The 11,508-nt window shown below is 40.7% G+C and overlaps 1 non-coding gene across 1 annotated transcript; it reads right to left on the reverse strand.

Moving 5' to 3' along the window:
- Nucleotides 1-6,161: 6,161 nt before the first annotated feature.
- LOC114817114 lies at nucleotides 6,162-6,299 on the reverse strand. Its single transcript, XR_003764964.1, has one exon. It is a non-coding gene; the product is annotated as a small nucleolar RNA SNORA7 (small nucleolar RNA).
- Nucleotides 6,300-11,508: the final 5,209 nt, after the last annotated feature.

Genomic DNA, 11,508 nt, shown 5'->3' on the forward strand with positions numbered 1-11,508 from the left:
CCCCATGTGGGACAACCTGATTCCCCTATGTCTACCCCAGCGCTTAGAACAGTGCTCGGCATATAGTAAGCGCTTAACAAATACCAACATTATTATTTAGCTCGGATTTCTTCCTTCCTTTGTCGAGTCATTCAATTAATCAACAGTGTGTATTGAGCACTTCTCTGTGCAGTGCGTGGTACAAAATGCTTAGGAGAGTACAGTACAACAGAGTCAGTAGACACAACCCCTGTCCTCAAGGAGTTTACATTCCAGAGTCCACCCTTGGTTCAGACAGAGCCAGTGGGCACTTTCTAAATTTTACTACTACTATACTACTGTTTCCCAATAAGATTTCCAGGAAAATAAGCTATTCAAAAGGAGTTAAAATGGGAGGAGGTTTACAATCAGGGCAAGGTGAATTTCGTGGAGAGTTAAAAAAAACACAAAACCATAGAGATATGAGAGGGGAAAAAAAAAACAAAAGAACTCGCATGGGATGTGGTAAGTTGACAAGCAGAATACGAAATGGATGTGTTGAAAATTTTAAAAAAAGGCACAGAGCTTTAGGGTAAGAATAGAATGATGTTCGCCCTGAAGGCAAGGATAAGTGACCTGAAACTGACGTGAAGATGAAAGTGATGGTAAGTCTCTTAAGGGATTTGGGAAGGGATGAATTCAGAGTCACAAAGTCATTGATGACGGTCACATCCTGCTTTGACTAAACAGGCCAAGGGAGATTTAGAGGTAAAGGTTATTGGAAACAAAAGACCTCAAAAAGCCCAGCTTAGGTCAGAAATGATTGCAAACTAGAGTATTCATGTGGAGAAGGACTTTAGTGATTTGGCAATATTCCACAGACTGAGAGGAACTGTTATGATGGAAGTACCTGAAAATGACCTCTAGTCTGACTCTTTTCCTTTAAGCGTTTGACCGCCTAAACTGTATAAGGTAAACGGTGGACAGTGCCTTGTTCTCACCTCAAGCGATCAATCAGTGGTATTTATTGAGCACCTATTATGTTCAGAGCACTGTACTAAGCTTTTGGGAGAGAACAGTAAACGGAATTAGCAGGCACATTCCCTGTTCCTAATGAGCTTACAGTCTTTAATCGTTAACCTTTTGCTTATGCTTCAGGTCCCAACTTGGAACCCCAACAGCCTTTCACATTCAGCAGATCACTGCTCTCCCCATCTTGTAACCTTTCTGAAATTACATTTCCTCCAGGAGCCTTCTCTGATTAATCTCTCATCTCCCCATTCTATATTCCCCGCTAATGCCACTGAAGTACTTCTGCATCATCCAAAAACTTGGCAACTCGTCACCCATGGAGCACTTAAATAGATATCTTGAAAGTTTTCAACTTCCCACTAGTAATTTAATTTATTGTGTGTCTTTCCCCACTAGATTTGTAAGCTCCTTGAGGTCAGGAACGGTCTGTTAACTGTATTATACTCTCTCAGATGCTTAGTACAGTGCTCTACACAGAATAAGAATTTGATAAATATTATTGCTTGCTTCCATGGTTGATTGATTAACCTATTTTAAATATCTTTGGGGATTTTTAAAGATTGTCAGAACAAGCCCCGTGATATTTTATCACTGTTGCCGCATTCATTCATTAGTATTTATTTAGCAACATCTCAGGGCTCTGGTACAAAGCCTTATACTAAATAGAAGTAGGGCTCAAAGTAATTGCATGTAATAATAATAATGATAATTGTGGAATTTATTAAGTGCTTGCTATGTCCAGGCACTGTACTAAGCACTGAGATGAATACAAGCAAATTGGGTTCGACACAGTACCTGTCCCACATAGGGGTCACAGCCTTAATCCCCATTTTACACATGAGGAAACACATAAGTCACCAAGAAGTGACTTATCCAAGGTCACACAGCAGATAAATGGTGGAGCTGGGATTAGAACCCAGGTCCTTCTGACTCCCCACACTCCCTTAGAACAGTGCTTAGTGCATAGTACTTAACAAATACCATAATTATTATTATAGAGCATCGCAATAAGTGCTTGGGAAGAACAAACCAAGCAGGTGACATATCCTCTGCCCTCTAGGAGCTTACACACTAATGAAGGAAGACAGGCGTAAAAGTAGTTGCAAAAAAAGTAATCAAAATAATTTAATCATTGTACGATGATTAGGTTGTTATAGTCATTGAGTTAGGATTTTATTCCTCAAAATTCTTATTCTCCGTTTACAGTCTGATCAAAGATGAGTACATTGGAGGAAATTTGTCTTGAATCGTGCATATCAAAGACTTTTGAATAAATTTCATTATCGTGTTAGCCTGCTTTATGCTAATAATGATAATTGTACCGTGTGTTAAGCACTTTCTGTGTGCTGTGCTAAGCACTGGGGTAAATGCAAAATAAACGGGTCTCACATGGGGTTCACAGTTTAAGCAGGAGGGCAAACAGGTATTGAGCCCCCATTTAGCAGATGAGGGAACTGCGTCACAGAGAAGTTAAGTGACTTGCCCAAGATCAGACAGCAGAAAAATGGCAGTGCTAGTATAAGAACCTAGGTCCTCTGACTCCCAGGTCCATGCACTTTCTACTAGGCCACATTGCTTTTTTGTAAAAGCAATGCCTTGCTGAGGCATGTATGATTGAATGAATGAATATCCAGTTGGTGGTTCATTATAATTTAGTGACTTGCCTCCATGTTTGCAGGGCAAGTCTTTTCCCACCCTTTATTTGACTTATTTTAGTCCCTAAGTGTACATCAACAACACAATTGACTCAAATTTCATCCTGTGTTAATGGACCATTTCTCTAATTGATTTGGATCATTTTGAATTATGATTCTATTTGGCAAGATGTAATCCCTGCTCAATTTAAGTAAAAGAGGAGAAATCTAACATTAAACAAAGCCGTGGAGTGTGGGAAGTCAGGAAGGTTGAGGGTGATTAGAGAGAGATTAAGTAGGCAGGAAGCATAATACTAAATAATGGGTGTTTGTTAAGGGCTTACTAAAAGCCAAGCACTGTACCAAGTGCTGGGGTAGATACAGGATAATCAGGTCCCACACGGAGCTCACAGAGTCTGTGTTGAGGAAGAACAGGTATCGAATCCCCATTTGGCAAGTGAGGGAACTGAGGCACAGAGAAGTGAAGTGACCCACCCAAGAGCACGTAGCAGGGGCAGAGCTGGGAGTAGAAGCAGAGGCTTCGGACTCCCAGGCCCATGTTCTTTTCGATTATCTTCTTACCTACCCCAGTGCTTAGAACGGTGCCTGGCACATAGTAGGTGCTTAACAAATACTGTCATTATTATTATTATTATTATTATCCTGGAAATTTACATAAACTAAAGTAATGCTAGAGAAACCCGGTTAGTTGAAGAGATTAAGAAAGTACATTAATGCTAGGAGAAAGGAATTTCGTTACCTGAATTACATACAAGTACAAGTATGTTCACCTTTAAAAACTTGATTTAGTAAAGGCCTTCAGACAGAGTTTTCAAACCCAATGTATATATTTCCTAAGTAAGAAATAATTTGGGGGACCAGGGCCAAAATTTGTGTTAGTTATTTGCAAATGACTCAGGAAAAAGACCAAAATAACTTTTTAAGTAGACTAAAAATGTTTTACCGGCCTCAGTTCACTTCTGAATTCTTGCCCCAGTCAATGCCCAATTCGCTTTCCTGGGCAACAAGAAATAATCAGAAGCCTGCAGTCAAAACCACTTGGAGTTGATATAAAAATGCCCATTTCCACAAAGGTCTACTTGAATGGTAATTCAAAGATATTATGGGAGAGAAGTGAATGAAAATAACAAAGCATGCTTCAAAGCAGGATACGAAGAAAACTGGTTATCTAAATGAATTGAAACTGAGGCTAATTCAGATAACAAAACAAAATTGGGTTTGTCTATCTTGAACATGCATGCATATGCCATATGTTCAGCTAGCCAATGTTTTTTTTTTTTCCAATTATCCAAAAGAGCTCCCGGTGCAGATAACCAGTTTCTTAGATAACCACTGTTTGCAAAACAGACTTTTCAGTGAACTTTAATAGCACAGGCAAGAATGGGGGCTAAATGAATGAGATGAGACCGGTAAGGGGAAAAAGGGGCTGAGAGACGGGTAGAGACTGAGACAAGAGATGGGAAAGAGTGAAAAGTCCTTTCAGTGGTAGATATCCAGGGAAGCAGCCTATCCTAGTGGAAGGGCTCAGGCCTGATTGCCAGAAGGCCTTGGTTTAAGCCCAACTCTGCTACTTGCCTGTTGTGTGACCTTGGACAAGTTACTTAGCATCTCTGTGTCCCAGTCTCCTCATCTGTAAAATGGGGATTCCAATACCTCTTCTCCCTCCTACTATAAATATGAGCCCCGAGTGTGACAGGGTGTGCGTCAAACCTGACTACCTTATATTTACCCAGGGTTTAGTACAGTGCTTGGCGTATGATAAGCATTTAACCAATACCATTATTATTTAATTTTACGTAGGGGTGGAGCTAGGACTCCTTCAGGGATGAACAAGACTGGAACGAGGAGAAAATGGGATGTAAGAGTGAATGGGAAGGAAAAGGAACTAGAGCAGACTTGAATCCACTCAAGACAGAGCGATGCAGACCAGTGTTCCTCTCAGGGACTTGATGTGACTGGGACCGAGGAGAAAATCCGACACCCTTACCTTGTTTCTCCTTGAACAGGCCTCCCCTTTCCTCAGCCCGTGCCAAGAAACAAACCAAGCCTCAGTCCCTGTAAGGAGAGAAGAGGAAAGGTGAAGAGAGGCAAGCCTTGGAGCCTTCCATGTTGTATACACACACTTCCCTCTTGTCGTATACACACACACATACTCTCAGCATTCACCCATAGCCTGTGAGCTGGGACCAGCTGAGATCAATCAGTCATTGGTATTTATTGAACATGAACAGAATGCAGAGCACTGTTCAAAGCACTTGGGAGAGTAAAATATAAGAGAGTTGGAAGGCATATTCCCTGCCCAAATGGAGCTTAGAGTCTAAAAGATCCAGACTTGGACAGTGTGCAGCCCTTTTTAAGTCCTTAGTAACCAGAACAGCAGTCTCTTGCATGTTGGCCTTCCACTCCCTGAGATGGATAGTTCTGGGCCTTACCTCAGGATTAAATCACCAAGAGAGTTTGTCCTGCCTTGGGGTCTCCTAGGAGTGATTAAGACATCCGAAGGACTTCCCCCAGTGTAAGCAGGGGTCTTTCTGGGTGTTAGTGTCCAGTTTGAGGGAGTCTTCCCAGATTCATCACAGTCCATCTTGTTCTTTTCTTGTGCGACCAAGGGCAGTCCACCTACACCCAGCCACTCACATGTCCGTTCTCCTTTGGGGCAAGCTATACTTGGCCTCTCAGCTCCATTAGATGGAAAACTTCTTGAGGCAGGGATCGCGGTCCACCCACTCTGTTGGATTATGCTCTACCAAGATCTGCATAAAGTTAGCACTCAATAAGTGCCATTATTTGATTGATCGAGTCATATAGTAGAATGGGAAACCACAGATAGATTTAGAATAGAGGAATAAAACAATACCTCCAACTGACTAAGCAGCATTTCTACATTAATGAGACCCAAGAATTAATTAAAGCAATTTTTCCCCATCCTCTTTGATTAAAGCAGAATTGACAGTGTTTTTTTCTGAGAAAATAAGGGCCAGGTACTATTTTGGTGTGCTGTGAAGAGTGACACCAATTGCAATTATTGAAATAAGTTCTTTGCAGTCTTCAAACCGGTTTCGAGGTATTTTTACTCTTAACAGGCCTGAAGGGCAGCATAGAGACTATCCATAGGGATGAGGGTGAACTATCCACCTATGCATTTACCTTGAAAAAACATATAAGTTCGTAGTGGGAATTTCATTATGGAAAAAGGAGCTTGATTTTGGGCAGAATAAGCATTTACTATAATAATTATTTGGCAAGGATAGTATTATCTTGGTTTACGCCATCGTTTCCGACCCGTAGCGACTCCATGGGCACATCTTTCCCAGAACTCCCCACTCTCCATCTGCAGTGGTTCTGGTAGTGTAGTCATTCAATTGTTTTTGTTGAGCACTTATTGTGTGCAGAGCACTGAGTTTTCTTGGTAAAAATATGGAAGTGGTTTACCATTGCCTTCTTCTGTACAGTAAACTTGAATCTCTACCTTGGACTCTCTCCCATGCCACTGCTGCCCACCACAGCTGAGTTTTTACTTGTAGCGGATTGCCTTCTACTCCCTAGCCACTGCTCCAGCTAGGAATGGAATGAGTATGCCTCTGCTTGACTCTCCCTCCCGTATCCAAGACTAGTAGGGTACTGGAAACCCTCCAGGTGCGATCCTGTGAAGGGGGAGAATGGTATGCAATTTATTATATTGTTGTCACCTATATTCATAACTAGATAGAGTGATGAATGACTTTTGGAATGATTACATTATTTTATTATTATTATATTTGACTAATTCTTTCTATGTACTCTTCCAAGTGAGTATATAGTATGCGCTCAATAAATACCATTAAGTGACTGAAGTACAAAGCATTAACTAAGTTTGTGGTAGAGAAAAAGAGAATCAGATAAGAAACAGTCTTCTTCCCCACATGGCAATGTCTCAGTCTATGTAAAAGAGGAAACTAAGCCCCAGAGAAGTTACCCAAGATCATACAGAAGGCAAATGGCGGGAGCCAGGATTGGAACCTATGTCTTCTCATTCCCTAGCCCATGCTCTTTTCACTATGCCATAATGCTTCTCATACACACATTTCATTATCATTTTCTTTTTTTCCTTAGTACTGAAGGCACCAGAGGCTTGCGGGAACTGAGAAGTCTAGGTGTAAACTGGCAGTCAGAGAGACAATTTTTGCCAAATTAAGCAATTAAATGCCATTAGGCTTCTCTGCTATAGGTACATATTATTATTGTCTTATTGGAAATGAGCATTAAATGGTACTCATTAGGCAGTGGTAAAAATAAGTCTTATAGCCAGGACTCCTTAATTGACTTGATTATTTTTTCCACTAAGCCCTTTTCCCCCTTTTCCAGGTTATTTTAACTCAATGATTCGATGTGTATGGTGAATGTGCCTCAATATCAGGGAAGTGGAAGGATTTTAATTGGGAGAGCAGGTCTCTTGTAAAATAGGATTTTGGTCAAGTGAGGAAGTCAGAGTAAAATGATTTGTCCTGAGAAATGGAGGTTTGAGAAATTAACAAACAAATATGTAATCCTTTCATTCCAAGGATGCAGCTAGGGGAAACAATGTAGCCTCACTGAAAGAATGCAGCCTGCAATTAGAGGACCTAGGTTCTAATCCTTGCTCAGCCTCTTGCCTCTATGTGTCCTTGATCAATCAATCAATCCATCATTGAGTCATATTTTTTGAGCACTTGCCATGTGTGGAGCAGAATACTAGACGCTTGGGAGAGTACAGTATAACAGTGTTGGTAACTATGTCCCCTCCCACAATGAGTTTACAGTGCGGAGGGGGAGGCAGACACTAATATACTAAAATAAATAAATAAATAAATAAATAAATAAATAAATAAATAAATAAATAAATAAATAAATAAATAAATGACAGATATTGATGTAAGTGCAGTGGGGCTGAAGAAGGAGTGAATAAAAAGTGCCCTAAACTTCTCTATGTCTCCATTATCTCACCTGTAAAATGGGGAGAAGGTACCCATTCTCCCTCTCTAATTGTAAAGCTTACAGTCTTAATCCTCATTTTACAGTTGAGGTAACTGAGACCCAGAGAAGTTAAGTGAATTTCCCAAGATCACCCAGTAAACAAGTAGTTGAGCTGGTATTAGAACTCGAGTCCTTCTGACTCCCAGCCCATGCTCTATCCACTAGACCACAGTGTTTCTCAATATGTACTTATGTACATATTTAGAATTTATTTTAATATCTGTCTCCCCAATTAGACCGGAAGCTCCTGGTAGGTAGGGAATGTGTCTACCAACTGTGTTGTATTGTACTCACCAAAGTGCTCAGTACAGTGCTCTGTCCACAGTAAGCGCTCGATAAATACCACTGGCCAATTGATGTGCCTCATTGGCTCTGGGTGTCTGAGCCTCAGAAGGAAACGGCACATGACGGTACTCTGGGGCTACTCAGAATTTGGACAGGGGCCTAGCCCATTTTGGCAACTGCCAGAGCGGTAAAGCTCTTGACCTGGCTAAGATCTGTTGCTTGTTTGGGAGAGGCCAGAAAGCCCTACATACTGCCCTGACTTACTGGCTTTATCACCCCTTCCAGCCCTGCCTTTATTTATCTCCCCTCCCAGCCGCACAGCACTTATGTCCATATCTGTCATTTATTTATTTTAATGTCCCCCTCTCCCTTTGGACTGTAGGCTCATTGTGGGCAGGGAATGTGACCATTTATTGTCATAGCGCCCTCTCCCAAACACCTAGTACAATGCTTTGCTCACAGTAAGCACTCAGTGAATACGGAGGAATGAATGCACGTTGTAATCTAGCCATCTTCAGGATGGTATAGATTTGGGAGCATCGCCCACTCGTCAACTGTGGAAGGCTGATGAGTCATGACCAGCCAGCGCAGTTAATAGATTTCACCAACCGGAAAACTGAACAGTACACCTTTGTGATGGAAAACTTTGAGAACAGGTACAAACGACAATGAAGGTCACTTGGAAAGCTCCTTTAGAGGATTTAGAGAATCGCTGAAGATACTAGAGTCCCTTGTTTGGAAACTCTTCACCCATGACTAATTAAATTGAGGTTGAACAGCGGGAAGGAATACAATGGTTGAAGATATTTACTATGATTTCGAACAGTGTGAGAAGGATATTAAATATAATCTGGAAAATGAATGTTTTCTGGAAGTTATATTAGCACAATATGCTCTTTATATGTGGGCTGGATTCGTATCCCTTTAAAAAGAATATCTATTATAAAGCAACGTAGTCACTGTGTTTGAGTTTTGAACCAACTCTGGATTTGTTTATGTATGTGTAATTTTCTCACCCACTCAGGTTTTTCTTCCCACAAATTTCTCTTCTCTCCTTCTACTAGGGCATTCATTTTTCTTGATTACATCTTGGACTTTCAGGTTTTACTTTCTGATATTATTCCTTAGAAAGGATCTTAATGGAGCTCTTCCCCAAGACAGGGTAGGCTGTTTCCTTGAATTATCGTATACGGAATATAGGGATAGAAGTCAGGGATTTCTTTTAAACTTCAGAGAGGTGATCATTCCATGCATTTACTGCAGGTAAAAGGCAGAAAGAATACTTATCTTAAACCTTAGATATTTTGCTTTGCTAAAACATGGAGAAGTTTGAGTCTATTTGCTGTTCTTTAAAATTGTGAGCTCATCTCCTTTAACGGACAGCCAATATATTGCTATAACATTAAGGGCATTTATTCTTCTACCAAGCCAAGGCTATTCTCCCAGCATCCGCCGTCATATCAGCCACTCAGAATGACCCAACTCAGCAGTATCTGCAGTTTGGCAAAACACTACAAATCATTTTTCAAATAATTTCTGATTTTGCCCAAACATTCCTTTTTTCCTTTGGTTTTTAATATCATGTTTGTTTTGAAGGAAATTTAATCCACATGGTTCTGAATCATCAACACTTAACTCATGGAAGATTTCTTTTGTAAGATCATTACTATATCCAAGAAGCCTCATGAACTTTTTCTGTAAGCATTTTATTCTGGAAGCCTCTCAATCTGAAAATCTTATTTTGTCAGCCCTAATTATGTTGAATCTGAAAATCACTCAAGGAAGAATCAGTAAACAAGAGTCATCTTCGGTTGGTGCGTAAATAATCTCTAATGGTTCTTTTGCTGGTCACTTGGTGCAGATTTCTATTGGCAGAACATTTCTCCATTTTTTATGAGCTTCACTCCAAAATGCGCTGCTTCTGGTGATTTCCAGCTGCCATCCATTCCGTAGTATGCCATGCTTTATGCCGGTTATTTCAGAACCTCCATATGAATGTAGTCATCTGATGGTTTTGCATTTAATGTTGGTATTTGTTAAGCGCTTACTATGTGCCGAGCACTGTTCTAAGCGCTGGGGGAGATACAGGGTAATCAGGTTGTCCCACGTGAGGCTCACAGTTAATCCCCATTTTACAGATGAGGGAACTGAGGCACAGAGAGGTTAAGTGACTTGCCCACAGTCACACAGCTAACAAGTGGCAGAGCTAGGAGTCGAACTCATGACCTCTGACTCTGAAGCCCAGGCTCTTTTCCACTGAGCCACGCTGCTTCCCAATAATAATGTTGGTATTTGTTAAGCACTTACTATGTGCCGAGCACTGTTCTAAGCGCTGGGGTAAACACAGGGGAATCAGGTTGTCCCACGTGGGGTCACAGTCTTAATCCCCATTTTACAGATGAGGGAACTGAGGCACAGAGAAGTTAAGTGACTTGCCCACAGTCACACAGCTGACAAGTGGCAGAGCTGGGATTCGAACTCATGAGCCCTGACTCCAAAGCCCGTGCTCTTTCCACTGCGCCACGCTGCTTCCTTCCACTTAGCACCTAATAACCTTTTTGAAAATAACACATTTCTTTTTAATTATTATTGTTGTAAAGGCCCGGAGCTGAATTCCTTAACGTGAAAATCTTATGGTAGTATCTGCTTTGTCCTATGAGATACAGAGCCTGGTATTAGTTATTACATACTTGGCAAATACACGATCCCTCAGTCAATCAGTGGCATTTATTGAGCTCTTACTCTGTGTGTAGCATTGCATTAATGATTTACGTGTGTAGAATAGTGCTTTTCAGGATCTAACAGTCTATAGTGGGAGGTACATTAAGTAAATTTCAGGTAAGAGCAGCATTTGAGTAGAAAGATATGTGCCTAGATGCTCTGGTAGTGGAGTGAGTATCAAAGTGCATAGAGGGTGCGAGTTTAAGCAAAATCAGTGCAACAACCCATCTTAATCCTGCACAGATTTCTCCTCGTTATCTAGCTAAATAATAATAATCAGAATAAAGAAAATGTCACCTAAGAAAGACCAAAAGCGTCAGGTGACTCTTCTTGTTCTGTTCTGCAGTCCTGGGGAGCTATAAGGACACTGGAAATAAGGACTCAGAAATTTTGACTATGCAACTCTTAGTGTCTTTAGTAACTTTAGATTATTTTCCTTTTAAATCAAATAGAGGTTTGTACTTGACTTTCTTGGAACTTTATTTAAACTGATACTTTTAAATGATTGCTTATGATGACTCCAAGATTACAAATTACTTTAGGTTCAATTCAACCTTCTCCATTTCGATGCTTATTTTCACTTCTGTGTCACTGACTGTGGCCTCTAACTCTTAGCAGTGTGATGGTATTAAAGAGAAGATCTTGTTTTGGGTCACTGACCCTTGAGATGGAGGCCTGAGCCCAATTATTTTCACCCTGGGTTGTAGAAATAGCTCGTGATATGACCATTAGGGATATTTATTTGATTTACTTATCATGGAATGTGTAAACCACCTAATGTTTCATGCTCATTTTTTCCTTCATCTTCCCTAAAAGTATTAGGAACAGATACATTTTCCAACGTAATTATTCCCCATAGTGTAGG

Source organism: Ornithorhynchus anatinus, chromosome 15, assembly GCF_004115215.2.
Source record: "Ornithorhynchus anatinus isolate Pmale09 chromosome 15, mOrnAna1.pri.v4, whole genome shotgun sequence".
In the NCBI taxonomy this organism is placed as follows: domain Eukaryota; kingdom Metazoa; phylum Chordata; class Mammalia; order Monotremata; family Ornithorhynchidae; genus Ornithorhynchus; species Ornithorhynchus anatinus.